Here is a 26560-nt window from a genome sequence, read left to right on the forward strand (position 1 = left end):
TTAGTACAAGACTGATGAAATTGTATACAACAAAGTTCACCACTTTAGCCATTTTTAATTGTACAGTTTGTGGCATTAAATATATTCACATTGTTGCAACTGTCACCACCATCCAGAACTATTTTCATTTTCAAAATGACTTTTTTCCATAGGAGGCAAATTTAATTCCCCATTGATACCTAGTGTTCTTTTACTTTTCTTGTTTTTTTTAATCACGTCTTCCTAATCTGAGTATTTCCTCCAGGCTGTAAAGATCCTCAGTGAAGTCTGACATAAAGAAGGTTTACATGACCAGATGGGTTAGGGAAATCATGTTTACTTTATTGACAATAAGTAGCTTCTGGGTTCAAGCTAGGAACATGACCATTTGGAAGGTTCCCAAGGAACTATCTTAATATAAGGGCCACTCTGGTGACCATAAGTCTTCATGGTCTTGAACCAAAGTCATCTCCACCTTACATAGAGTCAGGTATGGGCCTTCTTTGGGGTGTGGAAGATGTCAGACTGGGCTGGTGTAGGATGGCCCGGCCTCCAGGGGACAAGAGTAGCCAGATCAGAGGCGTACACAGTCATTTTCCCAGGACTTCCTTGCAGTTGGATTTTGGGTGGAAACTTCTTAGTTCTCAATCAGATCATTTTCTCCTGTTTTAGAGCAAAGGAAAAAAACCCTTTAATTCTGTCCAAACTGATCATAGGGAATTAAAATTCTTTAACTTTTCTGAATACTCAGAAAATATTGGGAATTCTGCGTCAAAGAAAGTAAATGGTTTTAAAATGATAACTAACCTAATATGTGAAAATTATACCATTTGAATAAAGAGAAGGTTAATTCCAGAATTAGCAGTTTTACCTCAAACAGCAAGTTTCCAAAGCTGTGTGATTCTATTAGAATATATTTCACACTGTTTAACTCAACTAGTTACTGTTTAAAATTAAGAAAAATATTTTCATGGATCTAAAACTAGCTGTCCATAGTTGAGTGTTAATTACCTTATAAATGCTGATTTTATTTAGGTATGCTTTTTAGCCATTCGCTTTAATTAAAATTTTGTTTTCCTTCTGGTGGTGCTGGGGATTGAACCCAGGGCCTCTCACATGCCAAGCAAGTGCTCTATTGCTGAGCTACACTCTAGCCACTTGTTATGGTTTGTGTTCAGAGGTCCCCCCAGACCCTCATGAGAATGAGGTGGGACTTTGTTTTCCAGAAGTAGTTGAATCTGGAATGCGTGATGCTGGGGTTAAGGGTGTGTGATTATTAAACCACTACATGTGAGTGATTAGTTTGGCACCGCCATAATCCTGGTGGTCTGAATAAGATAAATGGGGCAGAAAGATGCTGCTGAACTCTCACTTATTACCTTCACTACCTTGTGCACACCATATTGTTTCTCCTCCATGAGGCCTATTTGTCATCCCTGCCTTGGAGTCAGCCAATTGTGGACTGAAACCTCTATGAACTATAAGGCAAATAAACCCCTTCCCTTTTAACTTGGGTTACCCAGTATTTTGTCTCAGCAACAAGAGAAAAGTAACTAACACACCACCCTAGCCCCTATTTCTAATTTTATTTTAATGTATTTTAATTGACAGTATAGCTGTCCACTTTCTTTTAAATCCTATTTCTATTACAATGTGTGTTTTAGAACTAGACATAAAACTGCACACCCACTCTGTTATTTGTTCAAAATACTTGGTTAATTTACTTTTGCTTTAACGCTGCCGTACTCTTCTAGGCCAAGAAAATGAAGGCTCATTTGGGTTATGTTTATGTTTTAATATCAACATAGTTTCTCAGTGAGTGGAAAAACTTCTCACATCTCACATGCTCAGCCACCCTGAACCAAAGTGCCCAAACCAGCCAGGAGTAGACACTGTGTCTCTGCACTTGGAGCTCATGAAGCTGAAGCATGCTGGGGGACTTAGGCTCTGCATAGAGATGGTGTAGCTCAGGAGCCAGCCTGGGTGAGCGCTAGCTGAATGGTCTGCATGTGGAATGGTAAAGCCATGGCCCTACCTCCTATCTCTTGGAAAATATCACTCTGTTTTTAAAAAATCAAATTTCTGTGTAATTAATCTATTAGTCCTTCTAATCAATAGTGTCATGTCTTAGATGTTCAAGTCCTTTTGCTGCCACCAGTGTCATGCACTTATTTAGAATAATTCTTGGGAAGTTTATTCAAGAGAATTTCCTTAAATTAAAAAGTCCTCAATTCTAAGTATTTTCATTTTAGTCTCAATGGGTTGTAGAGCCCATTTCTGCACAAGTAGTTATTTAAAAAATATGTCAAGAAGTCTTGCTGAAATATAGAAATGTTTTTCTTATTGAAGTAGCTCATTTCAACACAGAATATTTTCTTGTTCCTGACATATACAACATCAAAGAGAACATCTAAATATAGGTGGTAGTTCCAACTGAGAATCACCATAGCGTCGTAGGATTTTGTTTGCTCACTCACAACTACGAGATGGAAACCAGTTGCGGAATGCTTCATGGAAGTGCATGACTACTGCACAGTGCCTTGCCGGCCCTCAGCACTGACTAGGACAAACACGAAAGCCTGAAACACCGTGGCTCCCACTTTGTCGTCACTCCTGTCCTTTGGGAAGCAACTTGGGAATACCTGAAGAACATGTCCAGTCCAGCTGTATCCACCCCTGGGTACGTACGGGGATCCTTTGGATGTTGGCTTTCCTGGGCACTTAGAGCTGCTGGGGAAGGACCCTGGGAGATGAGGAGAAGCAGGTGGTACAGTCTGACACCCAACAGGGTGAAGGCTGGAAAAACTGCTTGTATGTTTCAAAAGCTCTAGTGTGGTTCCAAGTAGACACATGTCCCTTAAGTAAGGGAGAAACAAGAAGGTGCCTGGTGAAAATGGGTTATTGTAAAAGTATTGTTACCATTGTCTGTAAATAGGAAAGACAAATATTTACATCTCTCATCAGAAGCTACCTTTAGCTGTAGTTAAACATGCTGGGTTGGTCAAAAGAAAAACAGCACTGGAGTATAACAGATCTATGTCTAATCAGCCAATGGTAAATGTGTAAAATTTTTTTCTTCATTTGGTTTATACTGCACAAGGTAGTAATGGAATGTTTCCCTCTACTTGTGGGGCCATCGACATTGGTAGTTGTGGCTTTGGCTTTCTCTGCTTACGTCTTTATAAGTGCAAGTAAATTGAAAAGCTACCTTGTACTGTACAGTACAGGAAAAGGAAACACCCCAGGATTCTCTTTTTAAAGCAGGAAATAGCTTTTTCCTTCAGAAAATTGTGTCACAGTATACTCCTTAAGCTCTCTGTGGTGAAGGATGAGTTACTGAAGTTCAGGCAAGAACCAACAGATTCTGATGTATCTGGGTGACTAAGATTTTGTCTGGAATGGAAGGGCAGTGTTTTTGTTTTTGTTTTGGGTCCAACCAAGGCTATTGTGGGGGTTGTTCAGTGTGTGCATTGCTCAGAGGTAAGGAAGTGTTTGTGGGCTGGGATCTCCTGTCCAAGCCATGGTCATTGATAGAGGGGATGTCAACTACCCCAGAAGAAAAGGTGTCTTTTTCTACTGTGGGGGCTCAGTCTACTGGCCAAGCTCTGTGGCAGTCTGGACGTCTTCCCTAACTTCCATATAACCCTGTGACAGGAAGTTCTATGGCCAGGCTTGGATAGTTCCACTACAAAGGTGCTCATTCACAATAAGATGGTACTTTTCTGAGAAGATATGCATAGGTTTCTCTAGACTCTCAGAAGAAATCAGAAAGTGTCAATTTGCTTTACAATTCTTTGTGCTTAAGAAAAATCACATTTTATTTCTTTACTGGACTTCAGTTCCTTGTGGGAAAACAGGTGGGTCTTACATTATTGTGGCTATGACAGTGCTCATATAAATGCCAAAGGAGAACTTAGAATTGAAAGTTGAAAAGAAGCGCCAAGCTCAGTTTTAATCCTTAAAGAGGCAAAGACTTAACAATGTGATTATTTCCCTGCTGAAAAAAATTGTTATCGATCCAGGACTTAAAGAGAGCAAGTTTTTAGATGTAGTGCTGGCAAGAGAAGTTATTTGAAGTTAATGATACTCTGACATACGCATCCAATCAGTATGGCCGTAAGAAGCAAAAGTTCTATCCTTGGTGAGGTTAAAACGGACAAGGGCCATTGGGTTCACCCACAAACAGGTTCTTCTACAAGTGTGGCTCAGGAAGGAATGTTATTTAGTGTGTCACAGATCCTAAGAATGGGCAGAACCTTAAGATATCCTGAGAACACACACGAACTGGGTTCCACTGCCTGGGCTCTGCAAAGCCACCAGCCAGGTCCAGGTTGGAGATATGTACAGTCAGGGGGGTGTGACAGGCGAAGGCAAGCAGTGGGAAGCTGGAATCTGCAGAGCCATGGCAAGAGCACAAGCCCATCTAGCTAGTGATCAAAATCAGAGGCCCAGAAGGATATGGCCAGGGTGCACATCAGAAATCAGGAAAAACAAGGGTCTTAGAAGCGTATCAACAACCCAAAGGAAAATTCCTTTTGGTGGCAAGTGAGATAGTTTGAATAATAGGCAGGAAGTTGAATAATAGGTAGCATTGAGTGGTCTCTTCTCCGTATTCTATTAATCTGGACATATCCATTATCCCTTGATGATCTAGCAGTTTTCACACTCTATGAAAGATAAGCTCTGCTAGCATAGCCTTCACAGGCCTTAAATAAAGATAGTGTGGCTGAAGGAGGCCTGGGTTAAATGCTTTGAACAAATTCATGAACCTCAATTCTTTTTTTTTTTTTTTTTGGTACCAGGGACTCATTCCATATTTTTATTGTGAACGACAAATGAGCCTCTTTTTGTTTCACAACCAATGGAAATATTACCTGAGCCTAGGTCAGTCTTGCTAGAAACACAAGGAAAATGAGCTTCCCACATACTTTGGGTTCCACCCAAGCTCTTGGGATTGTGTGAGTAGATAACCACATGAGTGACTTGGGCAGGGAGAGTCACTCAGGCCTCCAGGGCCAGTCCTCTCTGCACATTGATTGAGACTGAAAAAGTCAGGAACTAGGTTATCTGCTGCATCTCTAAGTCCAGGGGGTACCCATGATTAATCTGCCTGATCTGTACACATCCTCTCTCTCCCTTCCTCTGTCTCTTGCTCTTTGCTCCTCTCCCTGTATCACCCACTCCTCTCACGTAGCTAAGGCTCCTGCTACCACTGAGGGGAACTGCATCTTAGTTCACAGCTCCAGTTCCTGAGAAGTAGATCAGAATGGTTCGGTCTGCCTGTGGTCCTTTAGCCAAGTGTACGTTGCCACCTAGGCTTCTGTGGCCAGGGCATGGGAACAGGGGCCTTGCAGTACAGATTCAAAGTTTCTGGGAAGTGAGCATGACCAAGACCATATCTAATACACCAACCATGTCTAATACACAGTAGGCCTTCTCCCACTCAAGCACATATATGAGTAACCATTCCTGATTGCAGAAGAATCTAGTTCAGATCAGCACATAAAGTTGGTAAGCATCCAATTAGCATCTCCACTGATAGTGCCACTAGATGAGGTCCCCCTAAGAGAAGATAAGGACTTCAACTTGCCCAGATAGGCTCAATTATTTGCAGAAAGAAGAATTTTGGGACACATTAGTGAGAGAGGCCAGCTTGAGGAGCTGAAGGAGGCAGGGCTCTGATGAAGAGGATCAGACTGGCCAGTTAACAAAAGAATGAGACCAGTTTTTAATGGATTTGCTGGGGTGGACTAGGGTCTCGTTGATCATTATCTCAGTTCCAGTTTTGCAAGATGGCTCTGGGAGAAGTCCTTATTACTTAGGCTGACTTCCCTGAGATAATTGTTTCCATTTGGGCCACTCTCAAGTTTTGTGGAGGCTGTGCTAGAATCCAAAGTGACCATAGGTTTAGGGCAGTGAGTGACTGGAGACTTCTGGAAACTCATTGGTAGTTGAATGTCCCTGTAAATCTTATCTTGGTGCCCTCAGTCTTGAAGGGGACGAGCTATGTTGTGTACATTTGGGGCCAATCAACCTCATATTGCTAGCTCTAAGACACTGTCTAAATCACCATGCCTACATGCAGAGCTGAGCAGGGATCAGACTCAAAGTGTTAGAGTAATAAAGGGAACATGCAAAATGAAGATCAAACATTGATAGTTTTAATTACACATTGGGCATATGTAGATGAAAGGCCCAGGAGTTTATCTGCCCTCTTTCCCTAGGATAGTCTCTGTGTCAATAGGACTGTATATCAATTCTCTTTAGAAAAATAGTGAAGTGCCTGGTGACACAAAAGCCTTAGGGTAGCAGTCATGTGAAGTTGCCTTTGTGAAATAGTACTCTCAATGGTCAGGGTAGAAGGTAGGAAGAAAAAAGTTACAATGAACTAGGGTGATTCTCTTGATAGGCATGTGTGTTAGCCAGCTTCTCACCTCTGGGGCAAAATGCCTCATGTATACAGCTTAAAGGAGGAAATGTTTCAGATGTTTAAATCCACGGTCCACCAGCTCTCAGGCTGACGTCATGGCAGAGGGACATGATGGAGGAAAGGTGTTCAACCTATCACAGCTAGGACACAGAACAAGAGGAAGGGACAGGGACAAGAATGGGTCACGTGTCCAGTACCTCACCTCCTCCAACCAAGCCCCACCCCCTAGCAGCACATTCACTTGTGAACTCGTCACTGGATTCATTCACTGGTGAGTGATGAGTACAGTGCCTCCATGATCCCCTTACCTCCCCAAACCCCACCGCTGAACACTTGAGCCCTTTGGTCATTAGGTCAAATCATAGCAGCAGGTTTGTTGCTATTGATCCATCTGAATAGCTGGAAACATACTCATGGGCTGTTTTTAAATGTAGACAAAAGCTCTGTGAGGTTTAGTGCAGTGTGTTGTTTTTTTTTCTTTGGTACCAGGAATCAAACTTGGGATCTTGTACTTGTGAGGCAGGAGGCGGAACCACTGAGCTACATCCCCGGCCCTAGTACAGCATTTCGATGGAAAGCAGGGTAATGTTCTCTTTTAAACCTTAGCTAGGGACGTTTTCAGCCACACTTTAGGCTGCAGTTGGTTAGCTCTGTTTGCAAAGCATTCCAGCTGTAGGACTTGAAAGTTGATGTTGCAAGCATTGGATCTGCCGTTGTTAGTTTCCTCTAGCTTTCATGATGACTTCCTTAATTTGTTCTTTTTATGCCATGGATAGTGAGTTCTTACTGGCAGTGAAATAATTGATTTCTCCATTCTTAAGCATAAACACAAAGGTCAGATCTGATGCTCTGAAGCTTCGTTCACAGAATTCCTAACAGCTCTGTCACAGGCTGTCACACACATCTAGAGGACATTATATTTGTTAAGGTGCATCCTGGGGCCAGGAAACAGGAGGGTGCTCTGTTTACAAAGGTAAACCTGGTGGCTGTCCTTGTTGGCTAGAATTGAATTTGCAGTTTTCTAGACATTGAATTAAGTAAAAATAGTGAACAATTTTTGGAATGTTTGATAGTGCATATCAAAAAAGAATACTTAGTATTGTAAATTGATACTCCAGTACTTATGGTGGAGACATTAAACTGAAGCCAAAGAACAGCAACATCCAGTGTTGAACAGTGCTACAGAAGTGACAATTCCCAAAGCAGTCAGACTTGAGCTTCATTCTAATAATCTCAGTCACCAAGTTGAACATCTGTGTGGGAATAAACAAGTATCTCATAGGACAGTGGTGGGAAACCTATGGCACATGTGCTGCAGCAGGTTGTTTGTATCATTACAAGCTCTAAAAGGTTCACCATCACTGATATAGGACATAAATTGTTGGTGTTTTACCCACAGTTACTTAAACTTAGAAAAAGGAAGTAAGTTAAGTATGGCGAAATAGTTTCAAATGGTTCCAGAGCCATGTCCTTGCTTTACTCCTTAACTGCCTTTAGATAACAGGGTTTTCAAAGTCTTTGTGTTAAACAAAGGGCGGTGATGAAAAATTATAATGAAAGACATTTTCAGATGGATAAAACAAAATAAGCTTCCTCAAAAATGAAGTAACCCGTCTGCATAATGTCACTTTAAGAGTTCCAAAAGTCCAGGAATGTAAGCAAAAGCACCTAATGATGGGAGACAACCTCTTAAAAATTGTAACAGTGCCTCATAGTTCCCGTGTATGGGCTGAGGTCCTAAGGAGATGCACAGCTAAATTAATGTAGTCTTTAGTACCACTGTATCCCAACAAAGATCAGATGATCATCATTTGTTAGGTAGGCCAGAAGGCTGTCAAATCTTTGTGCAAGAAAAATTACTAATTTGAGATATACAATTGGGTTTACCTGTTAGCTTCTTTTCTTTATAGGCACATTCTAACTATTTCTCAGCATTTAGTCATACTTTGAGTTATTCTGTGAGATTTCAACCAGTTCACTGTCCAATCTCTTGAAATAACTCTATGGTCTTCAGTTTTACCATTGATAGAGGATTTTATGAATCTTTTTTTCAAGGAACATCCATATTATACTTTCCAGAAAACTAGTTTGTAAAATGACTTTTCAAGAGACCCAAAAAGGTCACATATTAGTAGTAGGTAAACTATCCCAGAGTAGAGGCTACTTTAGACCTGCCTTTAAAAAGTTTTTAAAGAAGCAACAAAGAAATCAAACCAATCTGATCTTCAAGTAACAACTGTCATCCAGAATAGATTGGTAAGGGAAGGTAGCAAACTTCAGATACTCAAAAAAAGCTAACACTTGATGCTCAGTACCCAGTAAAAAATTACTGGAGATGCCAAGAAGCAAGAAAATGCAACTCATGACTAGCAGTAAAAAAAGTAAACAGAAAAAAATTCACTGACAGATGATGGAATTTGCATACAAAGACATTGAAATAGCTATTACAAATATGCTCAATGTGTTTAAGGACCTTTAAAATAGTATTAAAAATAATCAGACAAAATATTAAATATATAAAAATGACTGAAATAGAACTTCCAGAGTTGAAAGACAATTTCTGAAATGAAAAATATATGGGGAGAGATAATCGCATCCTAGATGTGGAGAAAAGATCACAGGTGGAATAGAATTAAAAACAAATATTAATGGACATGAAAAACCAAATAACCAGTAATACAATTGTAGTGGGTTACCTCAATATCCCACTGTCACAAATAGATCATGTAAACAAAAAATTAACAATGAAATTCTGGAACTCAACCAATCTATTGAACAAACGGATTTAATAGATGTTTACAGAGTGTTCCACCCCACAAAAATCAGAATACACATTCTTTTCAGCTGCACATGGGTCATTCTCCAAAATAGACCACCTGCTAGCTCATAGGACATGTCTAAGTCAATGTAAAAGAATTGAAGTTACCCCCTGTATATTATCAGATCATAGTGCAATAAAATTGGAGATCAACTACATAAGAAACCACAAAACCCCCACAAACACATGGAAATTGAATAACACCCTCCTGAACAACCAATGGGTCATAGAGGAAATTAAAGAAGAAATTAGACAGTTTCTACAAGTAAATGGTAATGACAGTACAACATACAGGAATCTATGGGGCACAATGAAAGCAGTTCTACATGGGAAATTCATAGCAGTGAATGCCCATATTAGGAAAAGAGAGAGAACTAAAATAAATAACCTAACGCGGAACCTCAAGCTCCTAGAAAAAGAAGAGCATAACAAACCCAAAGCTCGCACAAGAGAGGAAATTATAAAGATCAGAGCAGAAATCAATGCAATGGAGACTAAGAGAATGATACAAAAAATAATGAATTGGCCCGGGGATTTAGCTCAGTGGTTTTGCTGCCTACTGCGCAAGCACAAGGACCTGAGTTCAATCTCCGGTACCAAAAAATAAAAAATAAAATAAAATAAATCAATGAATCAGAGTTGGTTTTTCGAAAGAATAAATAAAATTGATAAACCTTTAGCCAACCTTATCAAAAGAAAGAAAAGGCTCAAATCCATACAATTAAGAACAAAAAAGGTGAAGTCACAACAGACCCAGCAGAAATCCAGAGGATCATCAATACTCACTTCTAGAACCTGTACTCTAATAAAATGAAAAACATGGAAGAAATGGGCAGATTCCTAGATACATACAAATTGCCAAAGTTAAATGAAGAAGATATAGAAATTCTAACCACCCCAATTACAATGAATGAAATTGAAAATGTAATACAAAATTTACCAACAAAGAAAAGCCCTGGTCCTGATGGCTTCACTGTTGAATTCTGCAAGACATTTAAAGAAGAACTATCACCATTACTCATCAATGAAATTGAAAGGGAAGCAATACTCCCAAATTCATGCCTGGAAGCAAGTGTTACTTTGATTCCAAAACCAGGGAAAGACCCAACCCAAAAAGAGAACTACAGGCCAATCTCTCTAATGAACATAGATGCAAAAATCCTCAACAAGGTACTGGCAAACAGAATACAGAGGGTCATCAAGAAGATCATACACCCTGACGAAGTCAGATTTATCCCAGGGAAGCAAGGATGGTTCAACATACATAAATCAATAAATGTAATACACTATATTAACACAGCCAAGGACAAAAACGATATGATCATCTCAATAGATGCAGAAAAAGCATTGGACAAAATCCAACACCCATTCATGATAAAAACCCTATAGAAAATTGGAATAGGGCCGGGGATTTAGCTCAGTGGTTCCACTGCCTGCTTCACAAGCACAAGGAGCTGAGTTCGATCCCCAGTACCAAAAAAAAAAAAAAAATTAGAATAGAAGGTCTTCATATCAAGCTGATTAAGGCTATCTATGAAAAACCAACAGCCAACATCATACTAAATGGTCAAAAACTGAAAACTTTCACGCTAAAATCAGGAACGAGACAAGGATGCCCACTATCACCACTCCTGTTCAGTATAGTTATGGAAACATTAGCCACAACAATTAGAAAAGAGAAAAAAATAAAAGGAATAAAGATAGGAAAGGAAGAAGTTAAACTGTCATTATTTGCTGATGATATGATTCTTTACATAGAAGACCCAAAAAACTCTGCCAAAATACTTCTAGACATGACAGATTCAGTAGAGCAGCTGGATATAAGATCAACACTCAAAAAACAATAGCCTTCTTATACACAAATAACAGACTCACTAAGAGAGAAATTAGGGAAACAATTCCTTTTACAATAGCATCCAAAAAATGAAATATCTAGGAATCAATCTAACAAAGGAAGCAGAAGACCTCTATACTGAAAACTACAGCACTCTGAAATAAGAGATCAATCCCAAGTTCAATCCCTGGTACCAAAAAGAAAAAGAGAGAGAGATCGAAGAGGATATAAGAAAATAGAAAGACATCCCTTGTTCCTGGGCAGGAAGAATCAATATAGTGAAAATGGCCATACTTCCAAAACTACTATATAGATTTAATGCAATGCTGGTTGAAATTCCAACAATATGCTTCACAGAACTAGAGAAAACAATCCAAAAATTCATTTGGAACCAGAAGAGACCTATAATAGCAAAAGCAATTTTAGGCAACAGAGACATGGCAGGGGGTATCACAATCCCCAACTTGAAACTATACTACAAAGCTACTGTGATAAAACCAGCATGGTACTGGCAAAGAAACAGACCTGAGGATCTGTGGAATAGATTAGAAGATGCAGAAACAACTCCAGACATACTCAGCCAAAAAAAAAAAAATTAAAAAAAATAAGTTCTGACCATAGATAAGGATTAGATGTTGGTATGAACAAATGGAAACGTTTGAATTGACTTAGGAAGGAATTGTGCCTAACTTTATCCTTAAATTCCAACACTTCAATATAGTTTCTATAATAAAATACTAAAATAAAAATATGATGTTTGAAAATACAGAAAATTATGACCCAAGTTCTTTTATGTAGTGTTTTATGGTGCCCTTTAAATCTCTTAGTTTTGTGGAGGGGAAAAAAAACCTCTGTGCAGCAGTTCTCCTAAGGCAGTATTCCAGACCTGTTGAAAATGCTTGGGCGTTTCAGCTGGTATTGGCACACAACACCAGCTATTGTTGTGAGTAGTCATTAAATGTGGCTAGAGACTCCACCCAAAGTCAGGTGGAGTCAGGGTCATAAATTTAGAACTGGTTAGAGTTCTTTGATTGCCAGCAGCAGGACTTTGACTGACTGAAAAGAAAGGAGATTATTGGGAAAACCAGAACACAAGTCCTGAAGTCTATGAAGCTACATCTGGAACTCCAGGAATGTCGATCACAGAAAGTGTCTGGTCAGATTGCTTCCAGCAGCATGAATGAATTCCACTTCTACTTCCAAACAAACACCATTGGCCCTAATGGCAGCATTCTGGAAGACTGCACTGGACCCACTGTGTGCCTTTTGCTGGATATAATAGGACCCACAGATGGGTTTCAGGATCCTTTGGCTTCTTGTAGCAGGAGAGCTGCTACCTGTAAGTACAGTTCCCCAAGACTGCATAAGGGAGGCTATCTCCCAAAAGAAATCAGGGGGTTCAACCTTAGGCAGGATTGATGCCACCCAGGTATGATGTTCTTGGTACTGAAACACACACGAGGTCCAGAGAGCAGTGTGCGCAGGGCCCAGTGTCATATCCAGGATACAGAGACTACCCACAGCACATGGCACAACAGCACTCTGTAGTCTTGAAGAAACTGAGGAAGCCAAGACTTGCAAATGCTTTTATGAGTCTGTGGGAATTGAATTTATAACACCAAATCTAATATAATGTGGTTTGCCTTGAGCTTAGGGAAATTGATTTTGTAGTTTAGGTTAATGGATTAATTTTAGATACTAATTGGCAGTAGATGATTTGGTTTTCTTTTTTTTTTTTTGGTGCGGGGGATCGAACTTGGGACCTTGCGCTTGCAAGGCAGGCACTGGAACCACTGAGCTAAATCCCCAGCCCAAGATGATTTGTTTTTCAATAAGTACAAATATTATTTTCAGTTTTTCAATTTGAGTGTTCCCATTGTACATATTGTTTTCTGATGGAGCCCTGAAACTAGCCAGAAAGAAAATGCATTAATAACTCTGGGAAAGATGTGCTAAATGTAGGAAATGCTGCTGAGTGATGTGAGATAGAAAGGCATGTTCCAGCTTCAGGAAAGGAAATAGCCAGGAGGGCAAGTTGGGCATACTCTGGGGATTCTGAGCACAGCAAAAGGAGAAAAGCTGTCTTTTGGTTAGGCTTAGAGTTGAGGAAAGTAATAATCACTGAAGGACAGGGTAAGGATTAAAGAGTTGCTGTAGAATTAAAATGAATCCATCTCCCTACTTCTTAAAATATCAGGGCCTCCTGTTTTGGTTCCATACAGAGTGATGCAGTTTCTTTCCTCAGGCTGAAAAGTATTGTTTACTCCTATGCAATAGTGAACCAAAACTCTCATAGAAATGCACTCTGACCACTTAGGTTCTTACCTAAGCCAAAGTAAACAGTAGTCACTAGGAGGTCCAACATATGCCTTCCACCCTGTTCTTTTAATATCTCATAATTATTTTTCTGCTGCTTTTTCTTTCCTTGAGGAAGTAGCATTTGGCCTTATAGAACTGGTAGAAATAAGCATTTGTACTCATTATTTTGACATTTAAATATGAACAAGACTCATAAATACCAGCAAAAGTTCCATCATTTGAGTGAGAATGAGTAAAAGTCAGTGAAACTAGCTGGGGACATGGAGGTGCACCTCTAACCGAAGCTACTTGGAAGGCTGAGGCAGGGGCTCACGAGTTTGAGGCCAGCCTGGGAAACTTAGGCTTTGTCTCAAAATAACAAATAAAAATGGCTCAGGGTGTAGCTCAGTGGTGGAGTGCTTTTCTAGCATGTATGAGGCCCTGGGTTCATCCCCAGTGCTGCAAAAGAAATAACCAGTGAAACTGAACCATGCACATTTAATCATTGCAGATAGTCTTGTCTGCTTTCCTACTCCTATCATATATATAACAATGTAAAGATAGAGAACCTACACTATTTGAAACAACTTTGCTATTCAAACACTTCTGGGACTTTTCTATACAGTTTCTTGTTTTGAAGTGGTAAATCTTACAGAATTTTTATAAGAGGGTTATATGGGGTTAGAATTAACCTCCCCGTTACAGGTAAATTTTGTTATGACAGAACTAATTACATACAAATGTGTGTGTGGGACCTGTATTTACAATTTTGTGCTGAAGTTCATCATGGAAATAAATTTAGGAATGTAAAGGACTAAATACATAGCTTGCAATTCTGTCCTCATTCTTAGAAATTGACCCAATTCCAGATCAGATCCAGGGTTAAGTCCTGGGAATATGAACCATCTGAACTGTACTCAAGAATGTCATTCTTGCAAAGAGGAAGGGAATAAGGTGGATGCACTAGTCACCTTTCGTGTTGCTAGTGGAAAATACTGGATACCCACAATTTGAAGAGGTTTATTTTGGCATATAGTCTCAAAGGGTCCATCCATGGTAAGCTGGTTCCATGGCAGAAACGTGGCAGAAGATCACGGTGGAGCAAAGCTGCTCAGCTCATGGCAGATGGGAAACAGAACAAAGGAACAGTGCTGGAGAGGAAAGGGCCAGGGACCACCCTGATGCACCTAGAAGTGTGTTTTACTAATCCCCTGTAGGGAACAGGGAAAGGGGACCTTACTGGAACCTCTGCAAGTAAGTCCTAGTCTCCTGCGAGCCACGGCAGTACCTGGCGAAATACAGGAAAGGTAGAAAAATGAGACTGAGAAGAAGCTGAGCTTTTTGTCTGATCAGTGCTGCTCTGGGCGGCAAAGACGAAAGCTCCCAGTTTACCTTGCCTTTTATTCAGGACATTGGGAGAAACAAATGTAACAAATGACTTGCAGAGAGTTCAGTACATCTGCGTAAACAAGATACAACAATCCAAGAACAAGGAGGAACTGAGTAGATGTTTGTTCCTCCCAGGATGTTTTCTGCTCCCAGGATGTTTCTTGTGCTGGAGCATCACATCATCACCAGATCATTGAGGTCTCAGTTGTGACTGGAGGCCAAAATGCAATTATGTCTCGGAATTCCATAGCTGGGCTGTAGGCAGGAGAACTAGGCTAACCAAATGATTTTTCTCTAAAATTATGTAGCATTGCTCTCGGCAATCCCCTTGGCAGCTCCCAAGGTAATCAAGTTGACAAGTTTAACTGTCATAGGAGAGGAGGGAAAGAAGATCAAGGAGGGTAGTGGAGAGGTGTAAATTATCACAGTATATTACATGCCTATACCTACAATTGTATAACGTATGTACTAATAAAAAATAAAGTTAAAAATAAACAGAATAAAGGAGTAGCACTCTTGCTGTGAAGGCTTTTCATTGACTTCATCTTAACCCTTATTATATGCAGGACTTGTCTGGGCTTCTGTTATCATGGAATATTCTGTGCTTCAAAAATAAAATAAATTGATGCAATGGGATGAGCTGTTCAAGACTTCAGCAATAAAAATCTTTCATGAATATAGATGATATGAGTTATTTCACAAGTATTGCCTTAGTTTATCATGCATGTGTAATTATTCACAGGTTTTAGACATGGAAATTAAACCGCTAGAGACAGGTGACTTTGTCTAAGTGCGGATCTGACAGATGACCAATGCATTTTGTTAAATAAACGAATCAATGAGATAATCTAACAGATCTTTGTTCCCTAGTCATATGCTCACAAAATATACATATAAAGGCATGCGTGGCTGCTATAAAGTATAGTGTGTTAAACACAAGTAGAATAGAAATGTTACTTTTCGCAGACTTTCTCGGGCTCTAGTTAGCCTTTCAGTAGTTATCTTTGAAAGGCTGGGCTGCAGACAGGCAGGTCTGTGCACGCCCTACCGAGGTTCTGAGTTGCGTGGAAGACGCCGAATCACCCCACTGCAGACAGGCAGCCACCTGATTCCACACCACAAAGACGCAGAGGACACCAGACCACCAGACCAAGGTACTGAGTCCCGCTGCTCCCAGCCCAAAGGCAGGGGCTTCTGAGCCGCCATCCCACTGCTCTTGGTCCAGAGGAAGGGGCTTTCCGGTCACCATCCCTCCTGCTGCTCCCAGCCCAGAGGAAAGGGCTTTTGGACCACCTTCTGTCCCGCTGCTCCTGGCCCAGAAGAAGGGGCTTCCGGGCCACCATCCCTCCCACCGCTCCTGGTCCAGAGGAAGGGGCTTCCCGGCCACCATCCCTCCCGCTGCTCCCAGCCCACAGGAAAGGGCTTTTGGGTCACCATCCCTACCACTGCTCCCGGCCCCTGTCCCACCTCTCCCCGCTCAGAGGAGGTAATCTGTGCAGGCGCTAACAGCCCCCTGCGCCAGTCAAAATGAGAAAACATGTAAATAAGTCTCAAAACCAGACTTCTAGATCACCTACAGCAACCCCAAAGGGAAATGAGATGGAACACTCTGATACTCAACCACCTGGACCCACTCAACTGGCAACAAAAGGGGATCTGGAAAAAATGAAATCAGAAATAATTTCTCAGATAACAGGAGAAATTGTTCCCCTAATGCAAGACATGATTAAAAAATCTAGAGAGGAGCTCAGGAATATGATGGAATCCCAACATAGGAAACAAATGGAATCCATACAACAGATGCAAATAGATTTCCAGGACATGAAAAACTCCATTGAAAGTCTACACAGCAGAATGAGCCAGTGTGAGGACAGAATTTCAGATATAGAAGATAAGATTGCAATTACTGACCAGGAAAAGAAAAATTGCTTCAAAATTATAAGGAACATGAGAAATCAATCCAGCAGCTGCTAGTTGATGCAAAAAAGAATAACATAAGACTGATTGGGCTCAATGAAGAAACAGGAGAGAGTGCAGATGACATAAAAAAATCTCTTCACAGAAATAATGGCAGAAAACTTCCCAAGCAGGGGAAAAGAGCTTGACATACTGATAAGTGAGGCATATAGGACTCCAAATAGCCTTGATCAAAAAAAAATCTACACATAGGCATATAATTGTTAAGATTCCAGAAACACAACAGAAGAACAAAGTTCTCCAAGCAGTCAGAGAAAAGAAACAAATCACGTACAAAGGAAAGCCCATCAGAATTACAGCAGACTTCTCAACACAAACCATCAAGGCAAGAAGAGCTTGGAGTGACATATTCCAAGCCCTAAAAGAAAACAGCCTCCAACCCAGATTGATGTACCCTGCAAAACTATCTTTCAAAATTGATGGAGAAATAAGATACTTTCATGACAAAGAGCACCTTAAGAACTTCGTGAATACCAAACCAGCACTCCAAAGAATTTTAAACAATAGCCTAGGAACAGACATTGAGGATCACAACCCCAGGAAGCAAAGCAGAATGAACCCATCTGGCATGACAAGAAATTAAATGTAAAGGGGGAGAACCCAACAAAAAGAAAAAGTCATGGCAATGACAAGTCAATACGTTTCAGTTATAACCATCAATGTTAATGGTCTCAATTCACCAATCAAAAGAAATAGACTGGCAGAATGGGTCAAGAAGCAAAATCCAACAATATGCTGCATACAAGAAACACACTTAATTCAAAAGGAAACTCATAGACTGAAAGTTAAAGGGTGGAAAACAATACTGTATGTGACAGGAATCTGAAAAAAAGCAGGAGTAGCTATCCTCTTGGCAGATCAAGTAGATTTCAAACCAACACTGATTAAGAGAGATGAAGAAGGACACTACATCCTTGTAAAGGGAACAATCCAAGAGAAAGAGATGACAATCATAAATATCTATGCACCAAACACTAGTGCACCCAACTATATAAAACAAATACTAACGGCCATGAAAAGTCATATATGCACTAATACAATTGTAGTGGGGGACGTCAACACCCCACTGTCACAAATAGATAGGTCAACTAGACAAAAAATAAGTAATGAAATACTAGAACTCAATCGAACTCTTGAACAAATGAACTTAACAGATGTTTACAGAGTCTTCCACCCCACAAATCAGAATACACATTCTTCTCAGCTGCACATGGGTCATTCTCCAAAATAGACCACATACTCACACATAGAACATGTTTAAGTAAGTGCAAAGGAATTGAAGTTATCCCCTGTATATTATCAGACCATAGTGCGATGAAATTGGAGATCCATAGCAAAAGAAACTCAAAAAATTTCATAAACACGTGGAAATTGAACAACACACTTCTGAATAACCAATGGGTCACAGGAAATTAAAGAAGAAATCAGACAATTCCTTCAATTAAATGGCAATGACAATACAACATTCCGGAATATATGGGACACAATGAAAGCAGTCTTATGAGGGAAATTCATAGCAGTGAATACGCATATTAGGAAAACAGAACGAGTCCAAGTAAACAACCTGATGCTGAACCTCAAGTTTCTAGAAAAAGAGCAGGACAACCCCAAAGCTCATACAAGGGAGGGAATTATAAAGATCAGAGGAGAAATCAATGCAATGGAGACTAAGAGAACAATACAAAAAATCAATGAAGCCAGGAGTTGGTTCTTCAAAAGAGTTAACAAAATTGACAAACCTTTAGCCAACCTTGTCAGAAAAAGGAAAGAAAAGGCCCAAATCCATGCAATTAGAAATGAAAAGGGTAAAATGACAACAGATCCAGCAGAAATCCAGAGGATCATCAATACCTACTTCCAGAGCCTATACACCAATAAGATGGACAACACAGAAGAAATGGACAAATTCCTAGATACATATGAATTACCAAAGTTGAATGAAGGAGACCTAAAAATTCTGAACAACCCAATATCAACCAATGAAATTGAAAATGTAATTCAAAACTTATCAACTAAGAAAAGCCCGGGCCCTGATGGCTTCACTGCTGAATTCTACAAGACATTTAGAGAGGAACTGCTGCCACTACTGTTTAAACTCTTCAATGAAATTGAAAGGAAACCAATACTCCCAAATTCATTCCTGAAAGCAAGCATCACCTTGATCCCCAAAGCAGAGAAAGACCCAACCGAAAAAGAGAACTATAGGCCAATCTCACTAATGAACATAGATGCAAAAATCCTTAATAAGATAATGGCAAACAGAATGCGGAAGATCATCAAGAAGATCATACACCATGATCAAGTGGGATTCATCCCAGGGATGCAGGGATGGTTCAATATACAAAAATCAATCAATGTAATACACTATATCAATAGAGCCAAGGACAAAAACCATATGATTATCTCCATAGATGCAGAAAAAGCATTTGACAAAATCCAACATGCATTTATGATAAAAACCCTACAAAAAATTGGAATAGATGGTCTCTACCTCAAACTGATAGAAGCCATCTATGAAAAACCAACAGCCAATATCATACTAAATGGTCACAAACTGAAATCCTTCACACTCAAATCAGGAACAAGACAAGGATGTCCACTATCACCACTCTTGTTCAATATAGTTCTGGAAACATTAGCCATGGCAATTAGACAAGAGAAAGAAATAAAAGGAATAAAGATAGGTAATGAAGAAGTCAAATTGTCATTATTTGCAGATGACATGATACTCTCTATAGAAGACCCCTGGAACTCCACCAAGTCTTCTAGACTTAATAACCAAATTCAGTCAAGTAGCTGGTTACAAGGTTAACACACAAAAATCAATAGCTTTCCTCTACACAAATGACAGACTCACTGAGAGAGAAATGGGGCAAATAATTCCTTTCACAATAACATCCAAAAAACTGAAATACCTAGGAATCAACCTAACGAAAGAAATCAAAGACCTCTTCTCTGAAAACTATGGCACTCTGAAAAGAGAGATTGAAGATGATATCAGAAAATGGACAGACATGCCCTGCTCCTGGGTAGGAAGGATTAATATAGTGAAAATGTCCATACTTCCAAAACTGCTATATAGATTTAATGCAATTCCAATTGAGATCCCAGCAGCATACTTCATAGACCTTGAGAAAACAATCCAAAAATTCATTTGGAACAATAAGAGACCCAGAATAGCAAAAGCAATTCTAGGTAACAGAGACATGGCAGGGGGTATCACAATCCCCAACCTGCAACTCTACTACAAAGCTACTGTGATAAAAACAGCATGCTACTGGCAAAGAAACAGACTTGAGGACCACTGGAACAGATTAGAAGATGCAGAAACAATGCCAGACGCACTCAGCCATCTCATCTTCGATAAAGGAGCCAAACACCCTCACTGGAGGAAAGATAGCCTCTTTAATAAATGGTGCTGGAAAAATTGGGCTTCAACTTGCCAAAGATTAAAACTAGACCTGTATCTCTCACCATGCACTAAATTAAAATCAAAATGGATTAAAGATCTAAATATTAAAATAGAAACTCTGAACCAATTGGAACAGAGGTTAGGTAGAACCCTTGAAGACATCGGTGTAGGAAAAGATTTTGTGAACAAAACCTCAGTTGCCCGTGAACTAGCACAAACAATCAACAAGTGGGATCTCTTCTTATTAAAAGGCTTCTGGGGCCGGGGATTTAGCTCAGTGGTTTCGCCGCCTGCTATGCAAGCGTAAAGACCCGAGTTTGATCCCCAGTACCAAAAAAAAAAAAAAAAAAAAAAAAAAAAGGCTTCTGCACAGCAAGAGAAACCACCAGCAGTGTGAAGAGACAACCCACAATGTGGGAAAAAATCTTCACCTGCTCTTCCTCAGACAAAGGTCTACTATCTCGAATCTATAAAGAACTTAAAAAGATCAGACCTCCCAAATTTAAAGACCCAATCCAAAAATGGGCATCTGAAATGAACAGACATTTCTCACACAAAGAAGTAGAAATAGCAAATAAATATATGAAAAAATGTTCAACATCACTGGTCATTCGAGAGATGCAAATGAAAACAACGCTGAAATTCCACTTCACTCCAGAAAGAATGGCTGCCATCATGAAATCAACCAATAACAAATGCTGGTGGGGCTGTGGGGAAAGAGGAAGCCTGCTCCACTGCTGGTGGGAGTGTAGACTGGTGCAACCACTGTGGAAATCAGCATGGAGATACCTCAAAGAACTAGGACTGGAAGTCCCATTTGACCCCACTATTTCACTGCTGGAGATCTTCCCCAAAGAATTAAAAGGATCATACCACAGTGATATATGTGCGCCCATGTTCATAGCAGCACAGTTTGTGATAGCTAAAACTTGGAAACAGCCCAAATGCCCATCAACTGGAGACTGGATAAAGAAAATGTGTTTTTTTTTAATAAAATGGAGTACTACTCAGCCATAAAAAATGAGAAATTAGAGACATTTATACCTAAGTGGATGCACATTGAGGCGATACTGTTAAGTGAAGTAAATAGGACACACATGAATAAATACCGAATAGTTTCTCTAGTGTGAGAAACTGAAAGTGTAAATAAGGACTAAAATGTATAATAGGTAATGTGAAATAGGAAGAAAAGGGGCAAAGGGGAAGGAAGTGGGAGGGCTAGGGGAAAGGATAGAAGGGAATGGGATGAATATGAGAAAATGGAAAAATAGGAACAAAATCTTTGTAAATAGGGAGGAATGGAGGGATTGAATGGAGGGCTGGGCAAGGGTGAAAAATAAGAACCAAGAGAGATTATGTAAAGGTGCAAATTTCCAATGATGAATGTCATTATATTGTATACCTAAAATGTACCAATGATTAGAATGAATAATTGATAATGTAAAATAAGAAGAAAAGATCCAAAGGGGTGGGGTAGTGGGAGGGGCAGGGGAAAGGAAAGAAGGGAAAGGAAAAATGCTGAGAAATGGGAAAAATGGAAATAAAGTCTTTGTAAATAGGGAAGGGTGGAGGGCGTGAAGGGAGGGCTAGGAATGGGGAAAAAATAAGAACCAAGATGCATCATGTAAAGGTACAATTCCCAATGAGAAATGTAATTGTGTTGTATACCTACAATGTACCAATAAAAGAATTTAATATATATAAAAAAAAAAGTTGGCAGTTGTCACGGACCTGTCCATGGTGCTGAACCAGGCGGGCTGCAAATCGTTTGGAGAATAACCTTCCCCAATTTTGTACGAATTTCTGGGCTTCCCTTACCAGTGACAAAACTATTTATAAAAAGTTACTATTTATCAAATATTTTCATTTAAGAACTTGAAGCACTTTTATATTAACTGCTGTATTATAGGGTTTTTTACATACCGTTAAATTCACCTTGTTAAACAATTCAGTAGCTTTTCGTGTTTACAGTATTTTGGAACCATCACCACCATTTAATATTAGAACATTTTTGTTACAAAAAATACTCCTATACCTATTGTCAGTCATTCTCTATCCCTCAAACCCCCAGCCTTTGGAAAATAGAAATCTCTTTCTGTCTCTATAGCTTTGCCTATTCTGGACATTTTATATAATTGGAATTATTCAATATGTGGCTCTTGTGACTCTCTTCTTTCACATAGCATGTTTTCAAGGATTGTCTGTGTATTAATATGTATAAATATTCCATTTTAATTGACAGTCTCTTGCATGGGTGTGCCGAATTTTATTCATTTGTTCATCAGTTGATGGACATTGAAGTTGCCACTTTTTGGGTATTTTGAATAATGATTCACTGTGTTGGCTTTCTTGTTGTTGGACACAATATCTTGTACTCACAACTTAAAAGAGGAAAAGTTTAATTTTGCTTATGATTAGGGGAATTCAGTCCATAGTCAGGTGGTCCAAGACAGAAAGATCATGGCGAAAGGATGTGGCAAAGCAAGTTCATGGAAGCTTAGTTTATGGAAGCACAGGGAGCAGGCCAGGGAGACAGTGCCACAGAGGAAGGGCAAGAAATCATACATAGCACTCAGGTGATGTCTTCCTGGCCCACCCATACACGCCCAGGAGCATGCTTTCCTAAGCTGCTATGCACTTCTTAATCCATGCACTCAGCATACCTGGATTAATGATCACATCCATGTGCAAGTTTTTCATATACATTTTCAGTTCTCCTGGGTACATACTTAGGAGTGGAGTTACTGTGTTTTATGAGATCTTTGTTTAATAGCTCGAGGAACTGCCAAGTATCTTTCCAAGGTAATTCCACTATTTTATGTTCCACCATCATTGATGAGTACTGCAGTTTCTCTACACCTTCACCAAATGTTGTCTTTCCTTTTGATTTTAGCCATCATAGTGGATGTGACATTGTATCTCATTGTGGTTTTGATTTGTACTTGCATTTCTCTAATGACTAATGATGTCTGGGATTTTTAAACATGTATTTATTGGCCATTTGTTATTATCTCTGGAGAAATATCTATCAAAATCCTTTGCCTGTTTTTTAAAAGTTGAATTGTTTTTGTTGGTGAGGCAAAAGTTCTTTACATAGCTGGCTGTGAGTCTCTTATCAGATTATGTAATTTGCAAATATTTTCTCTCATTCTGTGGCTTGTCATCTCACTCTCTTTGTGGTGTACAAGGCTCTTTTCAGCATAATAATCCTTCTCTTTTCCCCCAGTCCTTCTCTCAGCAACTGTCCACGGGTTTGTTCACAGAATATAATTAGAAATCCAATATCTATGCTCTGAGAAGGACATTATGAAACAGGGAACTAATTTCACAATGTAATTGTTGGAAAATAGCAATTGAAAAAAAACTCTTAATGAGTCCTTGGTAAAATGCATGCATATAAATTTGGGTGATGCATCTGTGCCTTTTCCATTATACTGGGCATACATGCTCTCAACAAAACAAACTGAACGGAAATGATAGCCCCCCATGCACAAAAAAGGAGTAAATGGAAGCCTAGATCTGCTTTGTATCCTAACAATGAAGTTCCTGTTTTTAAATTTTGTTCTTTGGCAAGAAAGTGTATTCCTTTTACATAATAAGAGAAATCGTCCAGAGCAGGGAAGGGAGGAGGGGAAAGGGAGAGAGAGGCTGAGAGAAACTATCTTTCAATTAGGAATAATTACCTTCTCCAAGTAGAATAAGAAAAATAACTGAGTGAACCAAGATCACAGCTATTCCTTTAAAATTTCCAAATGTAATATATATCTAGAATTACATCAAGTTGAAAAAAATCTTGCAATGTTTATAGCCCTGAGCTGAAAATAAATTTCCTCTATATATGCAGTTTTCCACTACATGCTTAAAATTAAAGAACTGCTCCTTTTCTTGTTTAAAAATTCATATTAATACAATTGAATTATTTAAACATTTAAAGTTTAATTTGTTCATAAAGGTAAATGATATCAATATTTTTGTAATGCTTATTGGGCACAAGTGAGAGTGAAATCATAGGGACGTAGCTCAGCATTCCCTGGGTTCAATCTCCAGTACCACAACACAGCAATAGGAAAGAATGAATGAAATGGCTAAATGCAAAGAGGAAGTGGACTGCAGTGTCATAGGCAAAGAGAAAATGAAGAACAGACAGGTGTGCAGGAATAGGTACTGGATTCTGTTAGAGGCATGATGGTTTTGAGATGTCACTGTGAATATTGGATCTTGGCAGAGAAGATGGGGCTGAAGACTGACATTTGGAAGTCACAGATGCCAAGGTATTGGTAAAAGAATGAATTTCTAATAACTTCTAATAAAGAGTGAATTTCTAATGTGGGTGTTAGCGGGTGGCATAACAGACCACTGCCGACCTTGGCCATCAGAACTGTCTTCCTCATCATCAGTCTCTCCTCACAGGACTTGCCGGTCATGCTGTGAAGGAAACAGGGACGCTGTTCTGCAGCTGTGCCCAATACTCACTTCCTGCCCCTCCCTGTCTGCCGAGTGAGCTCAGTTTACCTCCGAGGTGACATCTTACATGTACATTTTCAATCCCTTGGAAGGCTTTCCTACTATCTGCTGGGCATTTCTGCTTTTCCACAAGGCAGTTGAAATAATTGCTCTATTTCCTCAACACACACACAACACACACACACATACTCATGTACTCACACATCCACACCCACAACAAATCATGACATCAACCTTGAAACTGACAATGAATGCAAGAACAAGGAACTTGAATTCATAAGTCATTTTTAAAATACCTCAGTTTATTATTAAAACTGTTACTAGTAGCCATGATGTTTCTTCCTATCAAGTATCAACTAATGCAGCTCATGTATTTTTGTTTTTCAAAATAACATGGGCAAAATGAAAATAACAAAGGCCCGTGTTGGCTCCCGTTTCAGGGCATTCTCTAATGTACTTTTAAGTGAAAAATTACCTAAAAGACACAATTCTCTCAATTTGGCGGCCATTATGAATGTATTTTGAGACCTCACTTTTTTTGGTGACTTTGATAGTTTCATTATGGTATATCATTCACAATGTTGGTTTTAAAGCAAATATGAGTGATACAGTGCATTAAATAGCACCGGGAGATAAACATCAGTGAATATCAAACAATATTTGATATAGGGTAATTGTTATAGGCTAAGACTCATCTGTCATGGTTCAAATTGTTACTTGGTTATTAAACATGTCCACTAAATCTCATTTAAAATGTTATTTTTGTGAGGGCCAGGGATTCAGCTCAGTGACACCACACCTGCCTCGCAAGCGCAAGGTCCTGAGTTCGATCCCTGGTACCAAAAAACAAAATGTTATTATTGTGTTTAGGAGTGGTAGGAAAGACATATTTAGTGAACTTCACAGATTGTACTCTTTCCAGGAAATGTTGCCCTGTTAGGCAAGCCCCTCTGTGTTCATTTTTTTTTTTTTTGGTACCAGAGATCGAACTTGGGTCCTTGAGCTTGGGCAGCAGGTGGCAAAACCACTGAGCTAAATCCCCAGCCCCAAGCCCCTCTGTGTTTAGAGGAGAAGTAGTTTTGAGCCTTCTAAAGACATCAGTTACTACAGCCACACCCTTTGACGTCAATGTCCACCTTTATTCTAGGGGCACCCTCCTCCCAACCTGTCCCCCTCCAGTGCCCCTGCGAGCTTCACAGGCTGGCTGAAGTCTGAGTGCCCCTGTCCAGGCTTGATGGGTTGCATATCATCATACTTGGCCACTTGGGGCTTGGATAAGATGCTGTCCCAGCAGAATGGAGTCTGACCCACTGGCACTCACCAAAGGCCATGCTGACACCATCCAGAAATGTGGGTGAGTTCACTTTCTGTGGCATGAACCTTGCTTAATAGGAGATAGGCAAGTGAATTCTCCCTCCTGTGGAATTCTCTGGAGAAGGCAGGAAGAATTCTAGTTTTTAATTTACACTTGGCAGTCCTTGGATACGACTTCATTTCATCCTTGCAGCAATCTGACGAGATGCGTACAGGACAGAAAAGAGAGCTTCTCCAAGAAACCAGCTGATAAGTGGCAGCTCTGGGATTCCCAGTGTCCTGCCCTGATCAGTGTTGGCTGCAGTTTGCCAAGAGAGTCTTGTTCCTCTACACAGTAGACACACACACACAGAGGAAAAGCAGCTGGGTTACCAGGAACTGGTCCAGGGGAGGGTCAATGGTGCCACCTAGTGTTGATGGTTGGATTTATCCACCAAGCTTTGCTATAAAGATTCTGGAAGATAATTTATCAAAGGGAGTTGCAATGACCCTGTGAAGTCCAGTGTTGCCTTAGGATTAAGACATTCTGTAAGGTCTCAGTCACTTTCCCTATTGTATTACTAGGCCACTGCCAAAAGCATCTGCCAAGTTCAAGTCTGACCTCAAGGGGATAGTGTGTCAAAGATTCTTCATAACTAAAAATAC

The 26560-nt window shown here is 39.8% G+C and overlaps 1 long non-coding RNA gene across 1 annotated transcript in view; it reads right to left on the bottom strand.

Moving 5' to 3' along the window:
- Window positions 1-300: 300 nt before the first annotated feature.
- Window positions 301-26560, bottom strand: part of LOC101699314 (uncharacterized) — a 44107-nt gene continuing 17847 nt past the window's right edge. The window contains exon 2 of the long non-coding RNA XR_015442191.1: window positions 301-642. This is a non-coding gene — a long non-coding RNA (uncharacterized LOC101699314). The remainder of the gene's footprint in view (window positions 643-26560) is intronic.

The sequence above is a fragment of the Heterocephalus glaber genome, unplaced genomic scaffold (genome assembly GCF_053883595.1).
Source record: "Heterocephalus glaber isolate CG9 unplaced genomic scaffold, H.glaber_assembly_v1.0 deba00001538, whole genome shotgun sequence".
NCBI classification, from domain to species: Eukaryota; Metazoa; Chordata; class Mammalia; order Rodentia; family Bathyergidae; genus Heterocephalus; species Heterocephalus glaber.